Source organism: Callorhinus ursinus, unplaced genomic scaffold (assembly GCF_003265705.2).
Source record: "Callorhinus ursinus isolate GAN/ISIS: 27379988/994484 unplaced genomic scaffold, GSC_fseal_2.0 scaffold89, whole genome shotgun sequence".
In the NCBI taxonomy this organism is placed as follows: Eukaryota; Metazoa; Chordata; class Mammalia; order Carnivora; family Otariidae; genus Callorhinus; species Callorhinus ursinus.
This window is the reverse complement of record NW_027397151.1, coordinates 2,073,672-2,100,015: the sequence shown is the minus strand read 5'-3', so window position 1 is coordinate 2,100,015 and position 26,344 is coordinate 2,073,672. Positions and strand designations below refer to the sequence as shown.

General features: G+C 52.2%; 1 protein-coding gene across 2 annotated transcripts in view; it reads left to right on the top strand.

Annotated features, from left to right (window-relative positions):
- CDH4 (cadherin 4) overlaps positions 1-26,344 on the top strand; it is a 543,804-nt gene that overhangs the window by 258,892 nt on the left and 258,568 nt on the right. The window lies entirely within an intron of this gene.

The window sequence follows — 26,344 nt, the reverse complement described above, 5'->3', positions numbered from 1 at the left end:
GGTGCTGTCCCACCTTCACCCTCTCCCGGGATGAAGGCTCTATATATAGGCATGTTTATTGGTAGGTCTCTACCGCGTTAGCGTCATGTGTGGACCCCAGTCCTTCAGCAGGACCCCAGGCCACAAGGGCTGTGACATTCATGGACACACATGGGTACGCGGCCTCTGTCGGCTCAGGAATATCTATCGTGAGCTGAAGGGTGGAGGGTGCTGGCATTGCCTTTAGTGATCGACTCCTCGATGGTCAGGAAAGTGTGCGAGACTTGTCCAGGGCGGAAGGGCTGGAGGCTGGCAGGGGCGCCTGGGCAGGGGTGCATGCATGCCCAGGGCGGTTTTCTCAGCTTCCTGCAGGAGGCCCCACTTGACAGGTAGGCACCCCACCATCCCTCTGCCCGGGGCCCCTAAGGGATTGCAGGAGGTCTTTGTGCAGGAACAGGGCTCAGCTGAAGGGTCCGGGCTGGCTCACAGAAGCCTGGAGACACGCCCCCCCCCCCCTTGTAGCTGAGGAATATGCTTTAGGAGCTGAAAATAAGACCCAGGTGGACTGGGGCAAGGGACAGAAAATGGTTTCCTGGGCTCCCTCCCTCCCTCCCTCCCTCTCCAAGGACTTTTCAGGGTCACACGTGCCCCAGGGACTGCACTAAGGCGTGTCGCTTGGTCGCACCCCAGCAACATGAGTGGGTGCTGTGTGTCACTCTGTTACAGAGGAGGAAACTGAGGCACAGGCTTCTGTCATATCCCCAGGTTCTCAGAGCAGAAAGGAGACAGAGCAGGGTTCAGACCAGGTAGACCTGCCCTCAGAGTCCAACCCCTAAGGGTGTGAGTCAGACAGAAACACCTGGCTTGGCCCCAGGAGTGTTTACTCTGGGCTGGTGCGGCTTCTGGAAGGCAGGCCTGGTGTTGAAGGACACACACTTGCAGATGAGAGTGGAGCCTCCCCGGGCTCAGAGTCAGTCGCATCAGCTCTGTGCTAAGGCTGATTTCACGTTACAAATGGGTCTTTCCTATGTCCTTGATACATGCACGTTCTTGAGATTAACCATATACATGATCTGTGTTATTAACACACATGCACTTCTTCAGTTATCTGGAATGAAGGTCAGAGGTCCCAGGTGACCCGGCACAAGGCAAGAAGGGCGGGCCCGGAGGCGGGGCGGGGGGAGCAGCGCTCACAGCAGAGAGCTGGGCAGTCAGCTGACCGAGCACGGGAGCTGAGGGGAGCCTGCCCCCGCCTCCCCCCAGGCAGGAGGCACCCCAGGTCCTGCCCGACACTCTCAGGAAGTGTCCCGACCCGCTCGTGGGCCGGTTCCTGGCAGCTGCTGCCCCTCACCCCTTGCCTGGGAAGCCTCGGTGTGTGGCTCCAGACAACAGCTCTTAGCTGTAAAGGTTGCCAGTGTCCCTTGTCCTGGTTCAGTCTGCATCTCACAGCCGAGAAGAATCATTTCTGGGCATAATATGAAAGGTGAGCTCAGGGAAGACAATGCTTAAAACACGTGTGAACCAGAGGGGTGGATCTGGTGAAAACTCCCGTGTAACAAATATACCCTGTTGCTTTGTTTATAACTGAATAGATAAACAAAATGCGATGTAATATGACTCAGCCTTAAAAAGGAAGGACATCCTGACACCTGTATCCACACACGTGAACCTTGAGATAAGCCAGACAATGAAGGACAAATACTGCGTGATGCCACTCACCCGAGGTCAGCAGAGGAGTCGAGACCACAGAGACAGAGTGCAGATGGGGTGCAGGAGCTCAGTGGGCATAGAGTCTGGCTTTGCAGGATGAGAAGGTTCTAGAGACCATTTCCACCCTAGCGGGCATTCGTTAGAACAACTGTCCTGTGCACTTAGACATGTTTAGGACGGTAAACTGAATAGTGTGCGTTCCACCACAGGTTTAAAAAAGCCCTATTGTCCACAGATGGTTGGCGGGTGGCGCAGATGGCGTGGTGGGAATGCCCTTTTCAGGTCCTAGCTTTGCACAAAATCAGGGACAGCGAGCTGGTCCAGGGGAGGGTTTCTGGTTTCAGCTGAGCTCTGGGCCCAGGAAGCAAGAAGCCACCAGCATGGAGCCAGCAGAACACCACCCCACTAACTGCCAGGAGGAAGTAAAAGTCTCCATCACTGCATAGCCCCTCACCCCGGTCGGTGCTCGTGACTCATTTTGGCATTTGCCTTGAGATTTGATTATTTCATAAACAAAGGTTGAGCATCGGGAGATTGTTGGGGACATGTCAGCTGGTGTGGCCCCTCTGGGACCCAACACCACTGATGAGAGCTGGGGCTCAGGACTGGAGAGCGTGTCGGCACGCTCGAGGGGCTCCCGAATGTGACCCCAGCCCTGCGGGCTCAGTGGCATGTGGTCCTCCCATATCACAGAGCAGAAGCCGGGGGGTGGGGCCCCCGGGTCCTGGGAGCCGTTTTGAGTGCATCCAGGACCAGTCAGGGAGCCCCGAGCACGCGCCGTCCAGGGGGACCCCCCCGGCCGCTGGTGTTCCACGGAGCAGCCCGAGCCCGAGTCGGGACTCGGGAGCCAGGAGCCAGCCCACTGCACTCCCCACGTCTGTTCGCTGCCGTTGATGCAGGTCCTCTGTTAACAGCAAAGAGGAAGCGGCAGCCTGTGTGTTCTGGGTCCTCATATGGCAGAAGCCCCCTTGCAGTGCAACTGTGTCTCTGTGCGTCAACTGCACACAGACACAGTCTTGATGCACTCAGATCCAGCACAGATGGGAGGGAAGGCTGTGTGCCGATAACACCCCGCGCGCCCCGGAGCCCCAACCCTCCCCGCAGCTGCTCTGCCCGCCTGCCTCCCTGCCGCCCTCGCTCTGGAGAAGCTGCGGGCAGGGGCTTAATTGCTACAGCTCCTGATGGGTCAGGACACACGGAGGCCCAGGGAGCCAGTGGGCTGCAGCTGGACATTCCAGCCCATTAGTATCACTGCCCGGGCCGCGCTCCGGGAGCCATTTCTCACCAACCGGCCTGCTGGCTCCCGTGGCCTGATACCCCTCGCCGGCCGCCCGTTCAGGGTGCTGTCCTGGCAGCCGCTGCAAAGGCCTTCTGCTGCTCCTCGTGCTGGGAGCCCAGCCCGTACGATAGATTCAAAAGAGCATCTCCTCACTTGTACCCATGCCAAGGTCAATATTTTCACTGGGGATCTTGTGCTATCACCGTCTGAGCCGGCAGAGACCGGCATGCTTCTCTGTGCAAGGCTGTGCTGGGGAGAAGGCGCGTGAGCCCCGAGGAGCAAACGGAAGGAAAATGGATGCAGGTATTTTAATGTAATGGGGGAAGCCACAGAGCACATCAGGAATGCAGCCACAGCTTATAAATCGCTGCCGGGAGATAAATTTTATACACAGTTCACATTCTCAGGTTCAGCCTGGCCCACCGCCCCCTCCCTTCCCTCCCCCTGCCTTTCTTCCCAGTTGTGAATACCAGTGAAATCCATGCATCTTATTTAATTATAGAGAAAAAATAATTTCCAGTTCAAGTAAAAAATATATATACATTTCAGAGCTCCAAGCCATTGAACCAAATAAGAGAAGCAGTAAATTCTGGCCAGGTGAGAATGTCCCAACAGTCTTGGCCACAGGGCAAGAGATCTGTGAATGAAGCCTCGGCTCTTCGCTGGAGGTGTAGTCACATCTCTGTTTGAGAATGAGATTGTGTGCTCTTCTCCATGGGCTCTGGCCTCACCCATAGATGCTTGGCCCAAACCCAGGATTCTTATAGATATACCAACTGCCATATGCTCTGGGCAGTGTTCCAGTGAGGGATACACTAACGTGGCGGAGCCTCTGCTGGGGAAAGATCTTCTCGAGATAGAGTAGGGGCAACATTAGCAGTTTGTATGCTTAATAATGAATTCACGGGGAGTTCTGCACATTACAAAATGAGGCACTGGGAAAGCACTGAAATGGGGTCAAAGCTCTGTGTTTATTAATCAGGTTCTTCATTTAGGATTGTTTTCATTGTAAGTGACCTCTAATGGCTAACACAAAAACATTGAGTAACAGAGAAACCCAGGTGACAGCTTCAGGTGTGGCTTGATCCAGGGGCTGAAGCAGTTATCATATTATCTCCACCACCCCCAGGTTGGGTCCTTTCAGTCAGGCTTTCTCCTCATGGAAGCAAGCTGCCAAGGGTCAATTCAAGGATACATGTTCCCAAGTTTAAGTAGAGGGCAAAGGAGAAAGGTTTTTCCTGGGTGGTGTTAACCAGGATGCATGCTTCTGGGTTGCCAGGCTCAGTGCCACATGACACAAGCATCTATTGGATGGGCTGTCATGGTGGTAGGAAGACACAAATTTGTACTCCTGGCATTTAAATCTGTTAGTGACAGACAGACATTAATAAAATCTTGGAGTGAAGGAAGGGCAGTGAGAAGAGAGGAACGTGATTTTACAGAGCAGATGTCTGCACACCATGGTCCTCTACCTGTTTGGTGCAAGCCTCATTGGAACACAGACACACCCGTCTGTTTGCATAGCATCTAAGCTGCTTTCACACGACAACGGCCGAGTGATCACGGTGGTGACTGTGTGCCCCACAAAGCCTCCAATAGTTACTCTCTGGCCCTTGCAGAGAAAAGCATTTGCTGATTCCTGTGGAACATGCGATAAAGGCACGGCCCATGACGATGGGAGATTGGTAGGTGCTCCTCTGGGGGGGCCTGCCCTGAGACCTCAGGAATGAATGGGACTTAACCCCAGAAGGGGCGGGGCAGGGGCAGGGTGGCGAGGTGGGACGGGGCTGGGAAGGCAGGCAGGGGCCACCCCCCTTGGGGGGCCCGCCCTTCCAGTGAGGGTTTGGCTCTGAGACTTGGTGCTCCTCTTAGGATGGCGGTCAGGAGTGGAAGGAGGGGTAGGAAGGAGAAGATGAAGGACAAACGCCGAGGATTTGTGTTCCTGGGTTGGAAGCCGGTGGCTGTGTGTTCTGAATCCCAGCCTGCGGGAGGAACTGAAACACAGCTCCCGGGAGCAGGGCCTCTCAGTGCAGGTTTTATTTCGTTTGCGTGTGTGACCGTGAAACAAAGCTTCCCGCAGCAAGACAACGCCTCAGGTTCGTCCCCACTGGGTCCTATGCCGGTGGTGGTAACCCGGTTCGCCTCGGTCCTTCTTCCGGCCGATGGTGTTCGTAACTGGCAGGTGAGTGTCAGGAGAGAATGAAGAATCCCTTGGTGCTCCGAGGACTGGGCCCAGAATGGATTAGCCGAACCCTAACGCATGTCCTTGGCCTCGCTATTCCTGTTTGACCAGCCGAGCGGCTTAGCTGCCTCACCAGCAGCACCGTGTGCGTGGCTAAGGGGCCACAGTGGGGCGTCTGCACAGCGTGTCCCCTCCCCGCACCTGAGGAAGGCGTCCGCAATCCGTCCCCGCGGGCCGGCATGCCGCCGGCATCAGCACCCGGGAGGACCCTGCAGGCCACCCCGGCACCGGGGGGCACAGGGAGGCTGGAGGGACGGAAGCAGCGGGAGGGCTGCTACGGAGTCCTCTGACCTCTCTGTGGCAGCAAGTGCCCCGCCCCCAGCGCCGCATTTGGAAGAGATTGAAAACGCAAATCCACAATTAGCTCCGTTAAGCCGGCGGACTCTAGGGTCTTGGGAGATGCATTTGTTTTTCATGCCAGACGAGGATGTCATTGCAAGAGCCATAAAGTGAGGTAGGAAATTAAAAATCGTCACTGAAAACTCCGCGCCCACTGCGAGAAGCCAGGGAACACGATCGCCTGCGCCGTCCACGCCGATGTCTTGCCTGCGGATGGATCTGTGCCACGAAAATACTGCCTCGTCGTCTGCAGGAGCTGAGCTGAGTCTCTCGCCTCCGGGGACGTGGCCGTGGGTCTGGGGTCTGGGTCCTGGGTCCCAGGGAGGGCGGGCTGGCCATTCTAAAAGCAGCCCATTGTTCTAGCGCATTCCGGAAGCCCACATAGGTGGGAGGAGGCGCCCGCCGAGGTTGATTACACCTTCCCGGTGGTGGCCCTGGGCGGCTGCAGAAGATGCTCAAGAGGAGGCGTGTGTCCTGACATAGTTAACATCGCTGATCACTGGCTTCCCTCCCTGCCTCATCTCACAGCGAGCTAGCCTGAGGCAAAGCCACGAGAAGGCAAAGCGGGGCCTCATTCCTCCCCTCTCATCCCTTATAATTTCCTCCCTCCAGCTTCTCTCCCTGCCGGCTCCTGTGCTTGCATGGCCTCCCCCTGCGCCGGCGCGGCTGGACTGCCCTGCTCCTCCCTCTGCCTCCTACCCCGACTCTGCTCAAACCAAGACGCCGTCCGCGACCCCTCTGCCATGTCGCCCCGGGGCACGCCGCACGACGGACACGCTGCGCAGGGGAGGACAGAGCCCCCGTCCCCAGCCAAACAGACGCCGTCCCCACGGCGCCCTGGTGACCAGGCCAGGAGGGGCGAGTCTGGACGCTGGGGAAGAAGCTGGACTGCCGTGCCCAGAGGAGCAGACCGGGTTTTCTGAAACGACTGAATGTGTGGCTTTGTCAGAACTTTCCTGCGCTACAGCACTGTGTGACCCCCTGGGTGTAGCTGCGAGCTTTCTCTCCAAATTAATGCAAAATAACTGGGATGTTCCTGCTCCTCACCGGTTGGCCGATGAGCAGTGAGAGAGCTGAGCACAAAGACGGTTTATAGCTCATCAAAGAGAGGAGATTTCTGCGCTCCGAACCTGCCACGTACCCGCGGACCTCGGGAGGCGGCACGCTCGCAGTCCCGGGCATGTGGCTCAGGATGGCCTGCCTGGCGGGAGCCTCGCCGGGGAAGGCCGCCTCCCCTCACCGTGCGCCGGGCTCATCTCGCTGTGCAGCTGCAGGTCTGGGGTGTGAGGGACCCAAACCAAACTCAAGGTCCACTCACAATAGGTAATGTCTCCAAAGATGTAGCTTCTCTCCTTCTCCCCATTATAGCGCATTTCCAGTCCTCAGTTTGGGGTTCCATATCCATGTCCCTGGGCGGGCGTCTGCAGGAAGATGGGGGTCTTCCCGCCCAGCCAGGCGGAGACAGGACAGCACCTCCGGCAGGCGCTTCTCTTTCCCCAAATCCCTGGACCAGGCTCGAGTGTGGTCCCTGAACCACTCGGTGGCTGCAAGACGGGCAGAGCTCATCAGCCCTGGGAGGCCCACCTGCTGCCCCGCTCAAACCCCACCCCTGAGAATGGGGGTGCGGCTGCCCAGAGGGGGTGCAAGGCCACAGATTGACAAATACACACTCCTTCCGGGACTCCTCAGACTCGGGCTTACAGGAACGCCCGCCCCCCGCCCCAGGGTCCACTGGAGCCACTGGGAGGGCCCACAGCTGGCCACCTGCTCCAGGCATTGCCTCCAGTCTCCCCAAGGCAGGCAATAACGTCTGTCCTTCCAGAGGTGCGGGGTCTCAGTTGGGTTCCGCCAGAGCAGAGCCTGCGTGTGGCTTGCCCCCAATGTGCTCCTCTCCGGGGCCCGAAGCAAGCACGGGGGAGGCTCCTGAGGAGTGTGCACTCTGAGTTGAGCTGAGCCACAGACCTCGGCGCAGAGCTAGTGACATTTGCCTTCCTATCAGAACTAAAGTGAAATTGGAGTACAGGGCTGGGTGGCTCGTCACGAATGCAAATGGCCCTCCATATTCGGAGTTATTCAGAAGCTCTTAGAGCCAAAATGTACTTTTTGGTAAAATAAAATGGCTAATTAAATTGCATACACTTTCTGAATATAAAGAAAACTATAAAATAAACATCTGTGCACTTGAGGTTCACCCAGCGCCTCCTGTGCGCATTGCATCTTTATCAGCTAGAAAACAGCTAATTTGCAATAGCACACCCTTTCGGGTTATAATGCAACCCAGGGTAAAGGCCTTGGTATAAAAAGGAAAAAGGAATCTGTGTGAAGTCAAGGGAAACTCTTTAAAAAAAGAGAGAGAGAGAAACAAAACTTGCCTGTGTTTTCATGAGTATGTGCCCCCAGACCTTGAGCACCCAAACAGCACGTGTGCGGCCCGCCGCAGCCACTTTCCTGGGCACGGAAGAGGACTCATTGGTTGTGAGCTTGGCGCTTGGGAAGGGAGATCGGTCCCCGCCATGTCTTCTACCGGCTGAAGCCTCGTGATAGGAGAGTGCTCATGTTCGTTTGTGGACCCGTGTCTATGAAAGGTGGCGAGCTCGTGAGGTGAGGTCATACACAGCAGTGGTTGGTGCCTAGCGGGCATTAATGAGTGAGCTGTGGCCCCCCCAGCCCACCACTTTGTCCAGTGCCTCACTGAGCCCCAAACCACGTAAATGACTGAGGCAGCCCATCAGGGACCCCGAGGACCCAGGGCACGGATCCCAGCCTCTGGCCTGTTAGGGCATGTCCTGACACCCACACGCAAACTGGGCCCAGGTTCCTGCTGCTCTGGGCTGGAATTCGGGGGCAGAGGGGCAGGGGAGCTGTGTGGCCGTCCTTCTGGCCCGGTTCGCAGAAGAGACAGACAGTCGGAGCATCAGGGAGCCTGTGGAGGCTGCCGCGGGGCCTGGCTCCAAACACCCGTGAGCGGAGATGTGCACCCATTTGCCACTGTGACAAATGAACACACCTAGGAGGCTAACGTGACAGATGGACGACCTTACAGCCCAGAGGTCAGCAGGGCCAGTTCCTTCCGGGGGCCCCAGGGAGAACCTCATCCTTGCTTGTCCAGCTTCTGGAGGCCACACACCCTGCTTAGCATGTGGCCCATCTGCCATCTGCCAGCCACCGCATTTCCAAACCCCTTTCTGCTCCCCCTGGCATGGCTTCTCTGAGCCTCCTGCTTCCCTCTTATGGGGACCCCTCTGATGACGCTGGGCGCACCTGGGTGACCCAGGACACTCGCCCATCTCCGTGTCCCGTCTGCCATAGACGGTGACAGGTTCACACATTCAGGATTGGAACGTGGACGTCTTTGGGGCCGTTGTTCGGCCTTGCTCATCATGACTTTCCGGAATGCCTGAATTGTTGTGGGTATTGTCAGGAACGTGGTAGGTCAGGTGCGACCAATGGCTCTTCATGGTGGGATGGTTTGCCTGAGTTCCTATGGTCTCACCGGTGTGGTGAACCCAGGGAAGAGACCCTGGTGTTCCTCCCCGGCCCAGCCATCGTCATAGACACATAAGTACGCAAGTCAGCACCTATGCGCGCACGCACACATACACATTTCCCAGCCCCATCCCCAGTCCTTTGGGAAGAACCAGAGGCCCCGCCTCCTGCCAGCCTGCCGCGGGGAAGCCCAGTTCCTCGTTGTGGTTTGCTCACAGCACTTACCACGGCTGAATATCCCACTCACCGACCTCGTGCATTCACCCAGCTGTCCCCTACTTGCGTGATCCCCCGCGGCCGGGAGCCCAGCGGCAGGGCTTATCTGTGGTCACCCACCCCTGGCGTCAGGCACATCAGTCAGGGCTCAGTGACCATCCCTGCAGGGGGGTCTGGGGGCTGGTCACCTATGGGGAGGGGCCGTCATCAAAGTCACTCTCCGGGACCCTGGAGCACTGCTCTGTGAGCGCTGACCCTCCATCGATGGGATCTGCCCTGGCTGCAGTCAGCCTGAGTCTGTGTTGTGAGTGACGCCAAGCCCCCCCCCCCCCCATAAGTTATGAAGTCATCAAAGAGTCCCGCTGGCCCAGCCCGGCTACATTCAGTTTTGAACCGAAGAGGGAAGGGCACCTTTCCATGACAAATGGTACTCCTCCCCTGGACACTTAAGACAGGGGACTTCGGCATTCCCGGGGCAGCCGTCACCAGGCACCGCGTCCCGGCCGTGTCCCTGCCCTGCTCTGCAGAGCTTCTGCCCAGTGCTCAGCAGCAACATGGACACCTTCCAGGAGACCCTGCAGGAGAGGGGCGCGAGCAAGAAGCAGGGGACACAGAGCTTCGGCGACTCCTTACTTCTGGAGCCACATTGGGCTCGTCGCCATACCGCTGATACATCTCTGTGAACCTTCACGATCTCGTTACAGAAGGTTGAGACCAGCACCTTGGGTAGACTTGTGTGGGCACGTCCTCACACCTGGGGGCGGCCACCTGGGGAGGCAGGTGTGACATCTGTGTTAATGCAGCAGCTTCCTCCCCACTCACCTGAGGGCTCTGGTCTCCGAGGGCTTCGGGGAGGTTGGTGGAAACACCTCACGGAGAACAAAATGTATGTAGAGTGGTGTGGTGTTTTTCTTTTCAAACAGGGGTATCGCCATTCCCTGGCCATCCCATCTGGCCAATGATGTGTTCTAGAATCTTCCTGGAGTCGGCCTCAACTCTGGGGCTGCTCTTCGCGGCATCCCCCTTCCTTTCTTTAAACCTCTGCCCGTCTCTAGGCTTTATCTTGCACGCTCTGGGGTTCCTCAGAAGTACCAAGTGGAACATGGCCACGCACATACCCCAGGCGCCCCCAGACCCTGGCATCTCAGTGCCCAAATCAGGACGGTTCACCTGATGGACAGCCACCCCCTCCCACCAGGCCTAACCTTCCGGCCTCCTACGCTCACGTCACTTTTCCAGTCCAGCACCTGCACCCAGAGCCTCAGCTCAAACAACACAAGCAAACGAGATTTTGTTTTTAAAAAGTTCTGCCTCCCTCGTGGTCCGATGCCTCCTCATTTTCCCAGGCCCACGTGTGGCACAAAATGACTGTATGACTGCACAGGCCTTGGAAATAATGGCGTGACCTTTTTTTTTTATTGTTATGTTAATCACCATATATTACATCATTAGTTTTTGGTGCAGTGTTCCATGATTCATTGTTTGTGCATAACACCCAGTGCTCCATGCAGAACGTGCCCTCCTCAATACCCATCACCAGGCTAACCCGTCCCCCCACACCCTCTACCCTCTAGAACCCTCAGTTTGTTTTTCAGAGTCCATCGTCTCTCATGGTTCGTCTCCCCCTCTGACATACTCCCCTTTTCTTCCTCTCCTGTTATCTTCTTCTTTTCCTTTTTTCTTAAAATATGTTGCGTTATTTGTTTCAGAAGTACAGATCTGTGATTCAACAGTCTTGTACAATTCACAGCGCTCACCGTAGCACATACTCTCCCCAATGTCTATCACCCAGCCACCCCATCCCTCCCACCCCCAACCACTCCAGTAACACTCAGTTTGTTTCCTGAGATTAAGAATTCCTCATATCAGTGAGGTCATAGGATACATGTCTTTCTCTGATTGACTTATTTCACTCAGCATAACACCCTCCAGTTCCATCCACGTCGTTGCAAATGGCAAGATCTCATTCCTTTTGATGGCTGCATAATATTCCATTGTGTATATATACCACATCTTCTTTATCCATTCATCTGTCGATGGGCATCTTGGCTCTTTCCACAGTTTGGCTATTGCGGACATTGCTGCTATAAACATTGGGGTGCACGTACCCCTTCGGGTCCCTACATTTGTATCTTTGGGGTAAATACCCAGTAGTGCAATTGCTGGATCGAACGGTAGCTCCATTTTCAACTGTTTGAGGAACCTCCATACTGTTTTCCAGAGGGGTTGCACCAGCTTGCATTCCCACCAACAGTGTAGGAGGGTTCCCCTTTCTCCACATCCCCGCCAACATCTGTCGTTCCCTGACTTGTTAATTTTAGCCATTCTGACGGGTGTGAGGTGGTATCTCATTGAGGTTTTGATTTGGATTTCCCTGATGCCGAGTGATGTTGAGCACTTTTTCATGTATGGCGTGACCTTTTAAACATGCATCAGGTCACGATGTGCCTCTGCTTAGACCCTTCCGGCAGCTTCCTTGGTGCTCCCAGAATAAAACCTTAACTCTTCTCGAGGCTCTAAATGGCCCTACCTCGGCCAGTCCTTGAGCTAGCCTTCCGGGGTCTGGAACATTCTGTCCCGGGCTCCGGGCACCCATGGCTGCACCTGCCTGTGCAGGTCGAGGCTGAGAATCTCTGCTCAGAGAGGCCTCGCTGTCCGCCCCACAAGCTGGAATACCCACCCCATCCCGCCATTTATTCATTTATTTTCCCCGGCACTCTGCTCACACCCTGTAATTGTCTGGCCTATTAGCGGACTGATTTAGAGTCTGTTTCTCCTCCTCAGATGCCCACTCAGGGGGAGTGACAGGTCCTGTCTCACCCTTGGTCCTGTCTGCAGTGGTACACGTGACCTGGCCACTGCAATGGGAACGTGGGGGGGGGCGTCGCATTGGAATAGCGCTAATGGATTTTCACTAAGACAGTAGTAAAATGTGGAATAAGCCAAAGAGATGCCTGTGGGAATGTGTGTGGGTGGAGGGGTGGGGCCCTTGGACCTCGGGGGGCTGCAGAATGCATTTGGGAATACAACCCCAAGACAATGGAGATAGTGACCGGAGCCTGCCCAGGCCACCACCCCCACACGTACCCACCCCATGAGCCAACACCCTGAGGCAAATGGCACAGGGGTGCTCTGCCCGGGCCTCCGGCTCTCACACTTGCCTGCCACTGGATCACCCTGAGGTTTGATGACAAGAGCGCAGAGCTTCCCAATAAGGAGCAATGGCGTTTCCCTGGGAGGTCACCTCTGAGCTCCCCCTGTGCCCTCCACTAGCCTGCAGGCAGCCATCCCAACGCCGAGAGCTGGCTGCGTGCTGGCACCGGGCCCCCTCCACTCCACGGCCTGCACAGCACAGATAAGGAAAATGGCCCGGAGCTCAGGAATCTTGGCTCAGGGTGGCCAGCGTGGTAAGCAGCAGAGCTGGAACTCAGCCACAGGTCTGCTCTGAAACATTCCAACAAAACGATTCTGCTGAAAAACACCATCTGCCTGAGCCAGTGCTGTGTGGAGCATCAAAGGCCCCAGGCATGGGTCTGGGTCTCCTTAGCCAGCTCCCCTTTGACCTTGCAGAAACGCTCCTTCCTCAGGTCTTCCCTGACCACCTGTGCCTCCCCTTCTTCTCTCTCTGTCCTGTCAGCTATGAACCCACCAGCAAAATCACTTCTGGTTTTCAGGCTCCTGTTCTGGTGCAGCCTTCCTTTTTAATATAAGGGTGTTGATATTTCATAAGATATATGTTATTTAGGTTATCATTTCCCCCTTGATTTTTCAATCTGTGTATTCAGAGGATCTTTTACCTTTCTTGTTATTTGGCCAAATTCAATTCAATAGAACTTAAGATCAACTATGGGATCCTCCTTGAAACTGGTGCAACATTAGAGATGGTGGTGCTGCTGCGGCTGATGATGGTGGTAATAATGGTGATGATGGTGATGATGAAAGTAATGAAAATGATGATGGTGGTGATGAGGATGATGGTGTTGACGACGATGATGGTGGTGATGGTGGTGATGATGATAGTGGTAGTGATGGTGGTGATGGTGATGATGGTGGTAGTGGTAGTGATGGTGATGGTGATGGTGGTGATGACGATGATGGTGATGATGATATTAATGGTGATGGTGGTGATGATGGTGATGATAATGATGGAGGTGGTGGTGATGATGATGGAGGTGGTGGTGGTGGTGGTAGTGGTGGTGGCAGTGACAGAGATGATGGCAGTGATGATGATGAAGACTGCAGCTAACACTCTTCAACACTGATGGATTCCTTGGCCCAGTCCAAAGCCCTTCACACACATTAATTCATTTGATGCTCATGACAGTCTTATGAAGCATCCTCCTTCTTAGACAGGGAACCAGAGGCATGGAAATTGGAGTGACTTTCCCAGAGTTGCCCAGCCATTGAAGAGTCACGCCGGACTCTGAACCCAGGCTGCCTGGGAGCACAGGTCATGCTCTATACCTCCATCACCCCCACCATGGCACAACTCACCAGGTTATGAGAGATAAGACACACACGAAGCAATTAAATAAGAGTTCTAAAATAATCTGCTGTGCTGCCTTAATTAACTTACTTGTTGAACAAACCTCAGAGTGCCTACTGCGTGCTAATAACCCTGAGGATAAGAGCAGACAAAGCAGGCGTCCTCCGTGGAACTTGAGCGCAGGAGGAAGAATCCATTCTCCCTTTGTCCTGGGCACCCCATGACCAAGGAAAGAGGTGTGGGGAGGGGTGTCCGCAGGGACTGGAGAAGGTAGACGTGGCTTCTGGACATCAGCGGTCTTCATCTGATTGCTGAAGGGAGACTGATCATTAGAGAGAGTGGAGGGGGGACAGCAAGGGGAGGTGCCCCTGGGGAGACCTGGACACAGGGCTCCCGGGAGGGTGGAGTGAGAAACCCCCGGGGAAGGTGAGGGAGGCCAGGCAGCCTGAAGGGGGCACCAAACGACTGGGCAGAACCCAGGCGGGTGCACTTAACTCTGCCCCTTTTATTTCTGTTCATGTCCTCATCGCAGAGGCCCAGGGACACCTGCCCCCACTGGGGGCAGTGCCTTCTCTGCTGGATTTTTCTACTGATTTCCAAATCAGTTGAACCAAGATATCATTGACTCGGAGGCCTAGGAAGGGGACTCCTGTCATCTGATCAGAAGTGAGCTCAGGCAGAGAGCGAGGGAAGCGAGGGCCGGCGAGGGAGGCGGTTCTGCTTCTGTTCCATCTCCTGTGCCTTCCGCCCGGCTGCCCCCTCCCCCCACCAGCTGGCAGGGCCTGCCCAGGTGCCTGGTGCGGAAGACCCGGCTGTGGGGCCCCGAAGGCGGGCGGCCTCACAGCCCCCCAGTACTTAGCACCTTTTCTGAAGGAAGATTAAGCAGCTGTTTTCATTGATATTTATTGTCTTAAATTCATTTTTAATTGCACAAGTAACACATGAGCGATTTCCCATTGCTGAGCAGTTGAACAGTGCCATTGAGCCCGCAACCCCTGCCGCCCACCAGCCCGCGATCGATTCTCCCCCAGAGCCAGCCATCATTTCCCGCTTGGTGCGCTTGCTTTCTTATGTAGTTAAAAATACATGTAAGGGTGTGCAGATTTGTTTTTCATTTTAGAAACCTAAGGGATGCAGCAGCACTGTTATGCGAAACTTGCTTTTCTCATTTGGCAGTACACTTTGGGCATCATCCCGGGATGGGGGCCATTCCGCAGGCCTTACATTTTATTCTATTAATTGCAGCCAGAATCGGGGCAGATGCTGAACCAGGAAACTGGGAAAAGTCCAGGTTTCTAGATTGGTTTCCGAGATGGTCTAACCTAGTTCACATTGACTCACTGACTGGGAGCAGAATGGATCTCTTCGTATGGCCGGCTGCCCTGGCCTCGGGCCCCACCATCAGCAATTCCTGAAGCAGGTTCTGGGCAGACAGCAAGGGTGGAACAGTGGCAGGACATCGGGTGACTCTTTCCCTGGTCCTTTGCACCCACGGAGTGGACCAGCCTGTACGCAGGGCAGTTCCTGACCCTGTGTAGGGGACACGAACAGCAGAGAGCGGGAATTCAAGGTGGAGCGGCCGGTATGCCAGTGGCTATGTGGTGCATTCTCTGCAGGGGAAACTGAGTCAGCCGCTTTGACCAGGGCCCCCCACCCCCCACCCCCACCCTGCACACAGCTCCAGGCACTGGTGTCTCTCATTCAGCTCTCCCCTGCATCACCCTGGTCCACGATGGCTTTCACTCACTTGGCCCCCCTTGCGGTGCTGCCTTTCCCTGGAAAAGCCAACAAAACCTTGCACCTCATAAATTTTAACAGGCTTTTCAGCTGATGTATTTCATGTCTGAATTGTTTTATCTGTCTCACTTTGATTGTGCGCCCCGAGGGCTGAGACCTCGTCCTGTTTCATCTTCTGTGCGGCTCTGAGCACACTCCTGGCATTCGGCTCTAAAATCACACGAAAAGATAAATATATGCAAACATCTATAATTGTTTTATTTAGAGCGTTTGACAATAGATCAGAGGTGTGTGTGTGCTCGCACATCTGAGACTTGAACGTAATTTCATTGCTCATCTTAATCTGTTCCTTGGGTATTAGTAATTTGTAAAACATGATTTATTCGCTTAGAATTTTTCTTCTTAACTTTAAATGTGTGCATAATATAAAGGAAAATGTAATCTCCGATTTCTGATTAACTTTTGCCGAACAGGCTTCCTAGAGTTACCTGTGCTCACGAGGAGACACAAATAAGACTCAAAGCATGTTGTAAAGACACGAGTCTTCCTTCTGCCCAAGCCGCAAGTAATGTTAAAACAAAAAGGTTCAAGTTGGATTTAAGACAGATTCAAGTCAATCAGAAGTGATTTCTTCATCTGAGTTTTCAAATGTCTGCGGAAGGGAGGTGCTTTAGCTGGCTGTTTTATCCCATTCATTTAACTCTGTTTCTAATGTGTAAACTCTCAGATTCTTTTTCCTGCTGGGAAGGTTCTCTTGGGGAATACAATACACCTGTAGTGTAGGCAATTCAGTAAGTAACATACAGAAACGGAGGTGAGCCCACCGGAATGATCCAGAACTTACTTCATTCTTTCAAAGCTGTCCGCAGGATGCCAAGTAAGGTGCTAGATGACACGAATTCAGGGAAGACAGGGTTTCGAGCCGCGGGGACTCCAGGCCTTTGGGGGAGAGAGATGGGGCGCAGGCCAGCCAACTCCGTGCACAGAAGCTACGGTCCGTGGCACCAAGGGCTCTCCAGGAGCTGAGACAGCTGTGGGAGGGAAGGGGCTCCCTGGAGGGGAGGCCAGACACTCCTGCAGGTGGGAGCACTGGCCATGCGAGCTAGGAAAGCAGGCCTCGGGCAGGGGAGAGGCAGGTGTTTTGGGGCGGGCGGGAGCTCGGTGGGCTCCATGGACAGAGGACCCCAGAGTAAGGCACGGGCCTGAGGGGCATTGAGCACTGGAGGCTTCTAGGCCAAAAGCCCACTTAATTTGCCGAGGTGACGATTTTGATGACTGTGGTCACTGTGGCCGCTGCAGGAGAGCGGTGTGGAAAAACTGGAGTGAGGCGGGAGGCCGGCCCCCCTTCAGGGAGATTCGCAGACATGAGGATGGGGCTGGAAGCCCAAAGGGGGTCCTGAGCTGGGTGCCCTGCAGGCTGGTTTAGGTTTGCTTTGTGTGTGATTACGGGAGCAGTGTCGCCCGTGGGCAGGAGGGTGCGGGGCGTCCACTCACACCCTGGGGAGAGGCTCCTCAACCCCGTCATCCGTGGTCACTCAGACCCACGCTGACTCAGGGCAGCCCCTCCACCCTCCACCTGAGGGGCTGTGTTCCCATCATTATTTGCTGGGGAGAGGAGTGTGTTCCACGTTCTGCTCAGGGGGCCAGAGTCAGGGGCAGAAGCTCCGGCTAACATACCATCCACCGTCCTGATGGTGTCAGGTCTGGGGTGTTGGGATACAATGCAAATGCTTGGTCTTTTAAATCCGTGTGTTCTCAGCCCTGCCTGAGGCCTGACGGCGGGGGTCTCAGGGTCTCCAGGCCCCTGTCTGAGATCAACAAGGCCAGTCGTGGCTCTGTGATGCCCACCATCGCCGTCTGCCCTGCCCATGCTGAACACAGAAGTGGTCCAGGACAGCATCCTCCCATGTCCCAAGGACATAGCCCTTTGTTCTGAGGGGGCCATGGCACAGAGGCCTGTCCCTCCCTTACCTGTGCATGGCCACACGCTCTGCAAAGCCCATCTGCTACCCCTCCAGGATCCCACTCCCCTCTCCCTCCACCCCAACCCGCCGTGTGTGTGTGCGCGCGCACGCGCGCGTGCCCCGGCTTGCACCTGCTGTCTGCGCTCCTCTGTGCGCCTGCAGGCAGCCGGCGCAGGGTGGCCGTGAGTAAAGCCCAACTCAGGCCCGGCCCCTGCTCGATCAGGTTTCTACGGCTCCTCCCTCCACTGACGACAAAAGCTGGAGTTCTCCCAGGGGCCTCAGGCTGTGTCCAGCGGGCACCCCCCACCTGCTCACTGGCCGCTCTGTTGCCCCTGGCCTGGTTTCCCACATGTTGGTGGTCACCACCTGAAGGTCTAAATGTCCCTGTTGGTTTGCTGTCCACCCCTCCTCCTGCAAGAGCGCGTGCTGTGCCTTAGGTACTCACGTGCCCGGGGGTGCCTGGCGCACAGCGCTTGCTCACCAGACAACCGTCAGAGCGCATGGCCACATGGGGACTTCCCAAGCTCTGCGCTGCTGCTGGGGGGGTCGCAGTGGCGTCCCCTTGCTCCCTGCCTTCCAGGAGGCTGCAGTGTGTGATGGGTAATAAGCAAATGGCTCCACTCTGCAAACTGCCAGGAAAATTAGCGCAAGGAGGCCACTACAGAGCGCCAGGAGGGCTGCCTGTCCTGGGGAGGTGCCCGTGGAAAGCAGCATTTAGTTTGAGATCAGAAGGAAGGGGAGACTTTGGCCAAAGCAAAGCACTTTCCACATCAAGGAAAACAGCCTGTAGGGGGGACTGAGATGGGAGGGGCGTGTTCCAGGAGCAAGAAGAACCAGAAAGGTTTGGGAGGACCCATGGGCGCCAGGAGGGAGCTGGCTGGAGACCCAAGAAGTGGGAGCCCTCCCTAGGGCAGGAAACGGGAGTGAGAGCAGGGCTGCAGGGGCAGGAGGAGAGGAGGGGGCAGGCACAGGGAGGTGGCATGGGGCGAGGGGAGGGGGAGGGATGGGGGAGGGGGAAGGAACAGGGAAGGGCAGGGTGGGGCGGGAGGAGAGGCAGGAGCAGGGAGCTATGCAGGGAGACTTGCCGGCGCTCCATGGGGGAATGGAGTGTGAGCCACCCTCGTAATCCAGGGGCCCTGAGCCCCAGTGTCCAGAGCAGGCCAGGAGGGAGCAGCAAGTACCCCAAGCTGGCCAGGACCCAGGATCAGGGCGGAGGACAGAGGGCAACGGTTGGCATCCTTTTCTTGGCAGCAGGTGGCCCCGGTGGTATCAGAGCAGGAGAGTGACAGGATCAGGGAATGTTCTAGAAGGACGGTTCTGCCAGCACTGGGGGCCTCCTCGCACCTGAGCGTCCTTCCCACTTACGAGTTGTAGGTCCGCTGGGGTCATTTTAAGGTTTCTTCATGATCCAGCTTCGGGAGGCCGGCTGTTTCCGGGAACATGCCCGTTTCCTCCAAGTAATCCCCGTTGCGCTTCGTCATGTTCTCCCGCTCGGCTTTCCATTCCTGCGACATCCGTGCTCACGCCCCTTCCCACTTCTGATTGCAGTTATGTGTGCTTTTCTCTTTTCATGCTTGGCCCAGATCACGGTGTGTCACTACAGAAAAATCAGGAAAACACAAAAGAAAGCAGCAAGGAAGGAAAGGAGAGACAAAAAGCTCTAAGACGTTCAGAAAACAGTTACCCAAACGGCGCTGGTCAGTCCTTCCCCATCAGCAGCTACCTCAGGTGTGAACAGATCAAACTCCCCAGTTAGAAGACACAGATCAGCTGAGTAAAACCCAAGGAAACACCAGAATCCAGCTGCGTGCCGTCTCTAGGAGACTAGACACCCGTGGGCCTGTTTGTTGTAGTGACCTGTTTAGAACACCTTCTCATTTCCCTGTTTATTCCAGAGATATTTTCTTTGGGGTTACTATCTCAATTTCATAAAATATCACAAAGTTATCACAATCTAATTTAAACTGATAAGAACTTAACTTCAGTCTCATTAAAAGCTCCTTTACATCTCTGTCCCCCACTTTATGTGACCGTGGCACAAATTACCTCTTTTTAAAATAGATGTATAGTCACCTTGTATGCTTTGTTTTTTTCTTAAATAATATACTACAGTTGAAAGTGATTTGTGCTCCTACCTTACACTAGTACAGGTTTCTTCATTTGTCTATATGTGCACCTCTCCCAGGTAGTTCTATATTTTCATGTGATTTTGTATTACTGTTGAGCTTCTTTTTGTTTCAACTTGAAGGACTCCTGTCAGTGTTTCTTGCCAGGCAGGTCTAGTGAGGATGAACTCCCTCAGCATTTGTGTATCTGATAAAGTCTTAGTTTTTCCTTCATTCTTGAAGGGTAGTTTCACCAGATAACAGTTTTCTTGGCTAAACAGGGAAGTTTTTTCCTTGATCCTTTCGAATATACCCCACCCCTCCCTTCCAGTCTGCAAGGTTTCTACGGAGAAATCACTGATAGTCTTATGGGAATTCCCTTGAGGGCAACAAATCACTTTTCTCTTGGAAACTTCAAGATTCTTCATGGCTTTTGAGTTTGATTATGATGTGCCTCAGTGTAGGGCTCTTCAGAATTTATGCTAGTTGGAGTTCTTTAAGCTTCTTGAATGTGCCTCTCCATTTCCCCCTCAGATTTGGGAGGTTTTCAGCCATTGTCTCTTCAGATAGGGTCTCTGCCCCTTTCCCTCACTTCTCCTTCTGGGGCTCCCATAATACATATATTGTTCACTTGATGGTATCCTGCAAGTCCCTTGGGTTCTTCACGTTTCTGCATTCTATTTTATTTCCATTCTCCTGATTGATAATTTTGAATATCCTGTCTTGAAGTTCATGGATTCTTTCTTCTGCCCTTCTCAAGTTTGATGGTGAACTGCTCCACTGAATTTTTCAGTTTGGTTATTGTATTCTTCAGCTCCAGAATTTCTATTTGTTTCTTCTTCAGTGTTTCTGTCTCTTTGTTGATATCTCATTTTGCTCATGCCTCATTTTCCTGCTTCCATGTAGTTGTCCTTTTGTGCTGTCTTCTAGTTCATTGGCTATCTTTGTTGATGATGGTTATTTTGCATTCTTTGTCTGGTAATTCATATATTTCCAGTTCTTTAAGGGTAATTTTCAGAGATTTAATTTGTTCCTTTTATTGAGCCATATTTCTCTCTCTCTCTCTCTCTCTCTCTCTCTCTCTCTCTCTCTCTGTTTATTTTGTTATCATTTGTTGGGATTTGAGCATTTGGGAAAAAAGCCACTTTTCCTAGTCTTTACAGTCTGGCTAAGTACATGGAAGACCTTCATCAGTGTAGGTTGGTAGAGAGATATGGAGACCTCTCACTTATTCTGGAAGGGCATCTTGTTTGGGGGTGTACACATAATTCTCCTAAGTGAGGTTTTCCTGCTCCTACTCAGGATCTCCCCGATTTTCTTTCTGTGGCACTTGAACCTTTCTGGTGCTAGACTACCATGAGATTTCTTCTCAGTGGCTTCCAGCCTGGCTCCCATACCTGTCAGTATTTAGGTTCAGGTGAGACAGAAGCCAGTCTCTCAGTCTCACACATACCCCCAATGTCAGAACACTGGACTATGTTCCATTCTTCTTTTTCCCTCCCAGGGAGAACCAAGAGTTGGCCATTTTCTTCCCATCCCATTGCTCTGTGCTAGGGGAGGAACTGTGGAGAGTAAATGTCAGGAATTTTCCTACCACTTTAGATGTGGTTCTTCTTGGCTCATGTGGTTTCTGGATTTTTTCAAAGGCAATTTATCTGTGTACTGTTGTAAAGTCATTGTCACCATAGGGAAAGAAGTATCTGGGGCTTTGGATTCCATCACCTTGCTGAGGTCACTCCCAAAAAGCAGAGTTTTTAACACACTATGCATGAGGGATAAAATCATCTTCGGACACATCTCCCAACCTGCACACTCATCTGCAGGGTCAATAGCAGGGGTCAGCAGACATGTCTCGTCAAAGGCCAGATAACAAATATATTCAGCTTTGGTGCCCATACCACTGTGTTGTACCTACTCAGGTCTGCCAGTGTAGTGTGAAACACCCATAAACAACATGGAAATGAATGGGTGTGGCTGTGTTCCAATAAGACTTTATTTACAAAATCAGATGGCAGTGGGCAGGCTAAAGTTTGTCGACCCTGGTTCTTGCCCCATGTGGCAGACTGAGGGATCCTGCCAGAGCCCAAGCCAGGTTATGTCACTGGTCAGCCCCGGTACTGCAGAGTGTCCACATTTCACTCCAAGCAGAGCAGCAGCCTCCACTCACCTCATATCCTGCTCTCTGCTCTTGCCATCACTCTGTCCCATCCACCTCTCTGGAGCTGTGGCTTAGTCACATGCACTGTTCCCACATGAGGGTCTTTGCCCTCACTTTTCCCACTGCCTAAAATAACTCTCCTCCTCATATCTACCTGCTTAACTTCTTCACTCCCTTTGAACACCTGTGACTCTCCCCATATTACTCTGCTCAGGTCCCCTTAACAGACCAGGGGCTTAAAGGACAGAGGTGAGTTCTCTTGCTGTCAGGAGGCTGGAAGCCCAAGATCAAGGTGTGGACAGGTTTGTTCCTTCTTGACATGTAGATGTCCATCTTCTCCGTGTGTCCTCCTGTGTACCTGTGTCCTAATCGCCACTTCTTATAAGGGCACCAGTCATTTGGATTAGGGCTGACCCGTATGACTTCATTTAACCTTAATCACCTCTGTAGAGGCCCCATCTCCAAGCACAGTCATGTGCTGTGGTGCTGGAGGTTGGGGCTTTGACATAATGGACCTGAGGGGACATACTTCAGCCCACAGCACTCCCTCTGAGGCCATGCTGACTGCCCCAACTAGTAGACAGCCCACCTCTTCACCCCAGTGCTCCAGATGCTCTCATTCTGCCCTTTCCCCACTTAGCACCATCTCTACTGCTATCCCACAGGATGTACCAACACTTGCACAACATCGTGTTCTCTGGGCTCTTTTATATTCTTAAAAATTATGGAAGACCCAAAGAGCTTTTGTGTATATGGGTCAAATTTTTTGATATTTACCATAGTAGACATTAAAACTAAGACATCTGAGAAATCGTTATTGAGTAATCCATTTAAAAATAAGAATAATAAGCCATTTACATGCTAACATACATAACGTATTTTATGAAAACTAACCACATTTCTTGAAAAATAAAACCATTTTAGTGAGAATGGCAATATTTTACATTTTTACAAATCTCTTTAATGTCTGGCTTCTGCATCCACTCTGTTGTGATATGTTTTTTGGGTTGAAAAATATGAAAAAATAATCAGCTTCACTCAGATGTGTAAGTGGAAAAAGAGAGGTATTTTAATGCCCTTTTTTGGATAATGATGGATTCTTTTCTTTGATATTACACCAAAAGTTAACAAGAGCTAGTTTCCTAATGGTCAGTTACAGTGTGGAAGCTAAAACGACATCCTTGTACTTTTCATACTTTGTTAAATTAAAACCCATTGGTTTATCTTGTACTTTGAATGGATCTTTAAGGCATGCATAATTTTGTAACGTCATGGATTAGTCTGAAATTATTGGTTTTATGAGTTATGTATATCTTCCATTTTATAATATTTTTAAAAAATCTCACTTGTTAAATATCACCACCAGTCTCACGAGAAAAATATTTAATTTTTGGGAAGCTGTCAAGCTCACAATGGCAGACACTAGTTTCCAAAACTCTAATTTTTGCTTGAAAGCTCTAATTTTATCATTGGCAATAAATATTGTCAGTTGTTTTCCTTGAAGTGACAGACTCACTTTGTTAATTTTCAAGTAAATGTCTGCCAAACATTCAAATGTGACTAACTACGGTTTGTCTGTCAGTTGTTCTTTTAAGTAAAAATAATTTTCCATGAAAAAAGTGGCTAGTTCAGCTTGCAACTCACAGTCACATTAGTGCTTTGTAACCTGGACCCACCTTGCTTTGGTATGTGCTTTTTCTCTGCTTCCCCTTTCTTCATGCCCTAATAATGAAAAGGAATTTGTTTGAGTCAAGATTTACTAAAATTAATTTCTGCTGGTTCTGTTTCATCAAGGACATCCTTGAGTGGAATGATTTTCCTCCATAGTAAAGGCTTAGTGATGAAGAAGTACTGAGTGCTAATCACTGTTTGGGGCCCCTGGCTTGGGTTTTGCCATGGCACCCACCATTCGGCAAAGGCACCATGGTGAAAAAGGCAAATAACATCTTTTTTATCAGCTTATTACAATAAAATTCACATACCAGAAAATTTATCCTTCAAAATTTAATTAATTTTATAATAATTTATAATTATCTTATATAATTATATATAATATATAATTAATTTTATAATAATTTATAATTTATAAATTTAATTAACTTAATTTTATAATTTTTAGTATATTCAGAGTTGTGCAACCATCATCAATATAACTCTAGAAACTTTCATCGCCCCAAATAAACCCCATTCCCACTGGCAGCACTTCTAACCACCCCCTCACCACACGTGCACACATATATGCACATGCACCCTACACAACCACCAGTGTATTTTCTGTCTCTGTGTATTTGCCTATATTGGGTGTTTGATATGAACAGAATCATAAAATACGTGGTCTTCTGTGACTGGCTTTTCTTCAGTTAGCATACTGTTTTCAAGGTTCGTGCATGTTGAAGGCATGTATCAGTGCTTCATTCTTTTCTACTGATGAAGGGTATTTCACAATATGTGGTCACAACACAATAATGGCCCCCCAAGGAGGTCCACATCCTAATGCCTGGAACTTTGTGTATGTCACCCCACATGGTGAAAGGGACTTTGCAGATGGGATTCAGTTGAGGACCTCGAGATGGGGAGATTACCCTGGATTATCCAGGTGGTCTGGTGTAACCACAAGGGTCCTCATATAAGAAGGAGGCTGAAGGTCAGAGTCAGAGAGAGAGACAGGACAGTGGAAGCAGAGGTCAGAGGGATATCAGCTAAAGGACGCAGGTGACCTCTAGAAGCTGGAAAGGCAACGACAGATTCTCCCCTGGAGCCTCCAGAAGGAACCAGCCCTGCTGACCTATTTCAGACTTCGGACCTACAGGACCAGACTCAGTTTGTGGTCACTTGTTACAACAGCCATACCAAATTGATACATGTGCATATATCACATCTTCCTTATCCATTCATCAGTGGATAGACATTCAGGTTGCTTCCAGTTTGGGGCTATTATGAGTAGTGCTGTTAGGAATGTACAAAGTGTTTGTGTGGACATATGTTTTCAGTTCTTTGACGTAGACACCTAGGAGCGAAATTCCTAAGTCATATGGTAACTCCATGCTTAACATTTTGAAGAACTGCCAAATTATCTTCCAAAGCAGCTGTACCATTTTACAGCCCACTAGAAATATATGAGGGTTCTAATTCATCTACGTGTTCACCAACACTTGTCATTTTCTGGGTCTTTTTATTATAGTAGTAGTATATCCTTTCCTTAATAGGTATGAAGTAGTATCTGGCAGTTTTTTCGATTTGCGTTGGTTCTGATTAGTGTGTGGTGACTAAGGACAATGAGCATCTCTTCATGCGCTTATTGACCGTTCAGATCTCTTCTTTGCAGGACTATCTATTCAAGTTCTTGGCCCTTTTTTAATTGGGTTATTTATTTATCTTTTATTTTTGGATTGTAAGAACTCTATACATTCTGACACAAGTCCCTTATCAGGTATGTCATTTGGAGATATCTTCTCCCAGGTATGGCAGGCCTGTGCCCTGTGTGGTGGCGAGGGGTGAGCCCGGACCTCCCGGAACAGCATGGGGGGTGAGAAATGCTGGGGCCCCACCCACCTGCCGCCCTAAACCGGGAGCTGGAGCGAGGGAGCCCCACCTCCTTGGCCACACCTGGAGCAGACTTTTCCTCACACTGACCTGGGGGTCATGGTGGGTGGAGCAGGTCTCAGCTTAAACGCCCAGACTCACGCCGTTCTTACTGAGATTTAGTACATTTTCCTGAACGAGTGTTTCTCCACTTGTTCTGTGCTCTTGGGACAATTTCCAGAGATGTTAAAGGGTTGCTTTTTAAATAATCCTTACAGCTGTGTTTGTCTCGCTGGGAAGGGATCCATGGAGCATCTCAAGCCTCCATTCCAGAAGTCCCTCAGCGCAACATCTTATTATGATTATAAAATTGTTGGGCAGAGCAGAGCCCCTGAGGGGTCTTGGGGCCCCCAGGGTCAATGGCCCCGCTGAGCCCCAGTGTGAAGACATTGTAACTGGCATGCAGTTTACCATAGGTCTCCGGTCTGAGCAGAAGCCCCTTGAGGGCCTGTGTGTTGTTGCTGATGTATCCCCAGCATGCAGCAGACACTCAGGATTTACTGAAGGAAGGACCTAAATGTCCAGAAGGCACTCGGAAATGCAAGGTCAGAGGTCAGAAGAGCGGGCTGAGCCACGTGTGCAAAGCGGGGCCTCGTGCTGTCTCCACACGACCTCCCACCCCATCCTCTTCACCTTCAGGGACCCAAAGCCATAGTCAGCCTTAACGCATTCCCGAGTTATCTGACCCCTGTGTGTCCGGGTGTGCCCCCACCTAGCCTATGCCTGCCACGCTGTGCGCGTGGGAAGGATGAGACTCTGGGCAGCCTTCACAGGCGGCGGCATCCCAGACCTGGGTGTGGACTCTCCTGAAAGCCACGGGAAGTTGCCCGAGCAGGTTCACTCGCACTGAGCATGCACCGGGCTGCCTTTCTCAAGGCTCTTTGAGCTGCCTGCATTTATCCCGGATCCCCTTCCCCACAGAGAAGCCTATAGGAGGGAGGAAGGGACCCCGGTGAGCAGTGGGAATCCTGATCCTCCTTTGTGTGTCCCGTAGAACAAACAATGAAAACTGCACAAGAGTTAGCCCTTCCTTCTTAGGAAGATGTTTTTGTCTCTTCTGT